Source organism: Camelus dromedarius, chromosome 7, assembly GCF_036321535.1.
Source record: "Camelus dromedarius isolate mCamDro1 chromosome 7, mCamDro1.pat, whole genome shotgun sequence".
In the NCBI taxonomy this organism is placed as follows: Eukaryota; Metazoa; Chordata; class Mammalia; order Artiodactyla; family Camelidae; genus Camelus; species Camelus dromedarius.
The window spans coordinates 79,779,416-79,782,366 of NC_087442.1; positions in this window are offsets into that span (position 1 = coordinate 79,779,416).

Here is a 2,951-nt window from a genome sequence, read left to right on the forward strand (position 1 = left end):
TACTGCCGTCATAGATTGGGGAGTATTCCCTCCTTTTTTTTTCCTTAAGAGATCTTTTAAAGATCAGATTGACTTTTTAAAAGTTTCATCTTTAGAATCATCTGAGTTAATCTGTGTGTGTGCGTGCATGCGTCTGTATGTAAACTTAAAATCTACTCATTAAATGTGCTTAACGATGGGAGAGGTTCATACTTTCTCTGTCTTCCTGAGTCTCGGGAAATTTTCTAGGAAATTTTCCATTTTTGAATAAGAATTTATATTCATGGACATACATTTTTCACTGAATTCTCTCATTATCTTTTATTTATTTATTTATTTACATTATTTTATTATTTATTTATTTACTTTTTTATTGATTTGTAATCATTTTACAATGTTGTATCAAATTCCAGTGTAGAGCACAATTTTTCAGTCATTCATGGACATGTATATATTCATTGTCACATTTTTTTCTCTGTGAGCTACCACAAGATCTTGTATATGTTTCCCTGTGGTATACAGTATAATCCTGTTTATCTGTTCTACAATTTTGAAATCCCAGTCTATCCCTTCCCACCCTCTGCCCCCTTGGCAACCACAAGTTTGTATTCTATGTCTATGAGTCTATTTCTGTTTTGTATTTATGCTTTGTTTGTGTGTGTGTTTTTTTTTTTTTTTTTTTTTTTTAGATTCCACATATGAGTGATCTCACGTGGTATTTTTCTTTCTCTTTTTGGCTTACTTCACTTAGAATGACATTCTCCAGGAGCATCCATGTTGCTGCAAATGGCGTTATATTGTTGGTTTTTATGGCTGAGTAGCATTCCATTGTATAAATATACCACATCTTCTTTATCTAGTCATCCATTGATGGACATTTAGGCTGTCGCCATGTCTTGGCTATTGTAAATAGTGCTGCTATGAACATTGGTGTGCAGGTTATCATTATCTTTTTAAGATCTATTTCATTTATAGTTATGTTTCTGTTTTTAATCCTAATATGGTTTACTTGTACATTCTCTTTTTTTTGTCTGAATCATTCTTCATTTATTTAGATCTGAGTGTTCATTAGCTTTTTCAAAGGAACAATTTTTGCTGTTCTTATCAACTGGATCTCTTTTTAATAGTTAAACATTCTTATCATATTAGCTCTTTCCTTTGACTCTCTCAGAGTTCATTCTGTTGTTTTCTCTCCACTAACTATTGAGATGGATGTTTAGCTCATTGATATTTGGTCTTTATTCTTATCTAACATATGCATTTAAATGTGTAACTTTCCCTAGAAGAACTGCTTTCTCTGGATCCCACAAGCTTTACTCTATGGTGTATTCATCATAATTCAAGTCTAAGCATTTTACATTTCTGTTATGATTTCTTGAGTTACTTACTGGATTTTGTAAACATTTCCAAATATACAAAGATTTAAAAATGTGTATTTTGATATTGATGTCTAAATTAATCACCTTTGTGAGATGATGTGATAAGCTTGAAGTTGTTTCTTTGAAATTTTTTGAGATTTACTTTATGACCTAGTTAGTTCACGTAACTTTTCCATATTTTTGAGAGGAATATTTATTTTATTATTATTAATATTATTATTAACAATAATATTTTATTAGTATTAGTAATATTATTAGTAGTAATAGTATTAATAATAATTTATTATAATTATTATTATTAATTACAGAATTCTATATAGGTCCATTCACTCATGCTAGTTAATTATATTGTTCACATTTTCTGTGGTTTTACTAATTTTTGTATATGTTTTCTAGTAAAAATAGAGATATATTAAAATCTGCTCTGGTGGTAAATTTTAAAAACATCTCCACAGTTCTATTATTTCTTTCTATATTTCTAAACTATATTGCCTAGATACATAGAAGTTTATTATTATTTTAGCTTCCAGGTGAGTCAAGTGTTTTATCATTTTCTAGTAATCATCTCTATCCAAAAAATTATTTTTGGATAGAGATGATTTGTCTAAATTAATATAGTTTGCATTGATTTCTTTTGATTGGTACATGTCTGGTGTATATTTTGCCAAACTTTTGTATCAGCCTTTCTATATTTTATGTCTTAATGTTTTATGTATGTCTTTTATAAACAGCATATAGCTGGTTTTAAAAATGCCTGAGAATGTCTTTATAAAATGATGAGTTAAAACTATTTCGGTTTATGAGGTTGTACATAAAATTGGACTTATTTATTTCCTATTCCTTTTTATTTATTCTATGTCCCATGTTTCTGTGCATTTTTTCTCTTTCTCTCTCTCTCTTGTTTTTTTTACCTTTCTCGAGGTAGTTTGAGTTTTTGAGGGAACCCTTTTGTTTCTTAACCCTACTTCATTGTTCTATTGATTTAGAACTTTTACACTATTTCAATTCCTTAAGTGGCTACATTTTTCTATTTCTATCAAATATATTTAACTTTTAAAAAGCCTAAAGCTAATAAGCACTTGAACTTCCTTAAGAAATAATTAAGGAATATATAAAAAAAATCTAATTTCATTCACTTCCTTCCCTAATTTGCTTGTTACTGGTGTTCCATATTTTAATTCTGTCTTTTTTTAATACTCTGCAAGTGAGTCATCATTTTTTTGTATAGACAACATTTGCTTGAATTTATCTGAGTGTTTAGCATTTTAAGTGATTGCCATAATGTCTCTCATTTTAATTCGTTCTTCTCCCTAAAGTATATGTTTTTCAAAGTTCCATTAATGGAAATATGTTGACGGTAACTTTTCTGTTTGTACTTAACTAAAAGGTCTCTTTTTCACCCTTGTTCTTATAAGGTGATCTTTATAGATACATCATTCTGTTTGTCTTTAGTTTTCTGCAGTTTCACTAAAATATGCCCAGGTTTACATTTCTCCTTATGTATTTATTTATTTACTTATTTTGGGAAATGTTGCATTTCCTGAATATATAGATTTATACTTTCATGACTTCTGGAAACTTTTGATGTGTTAT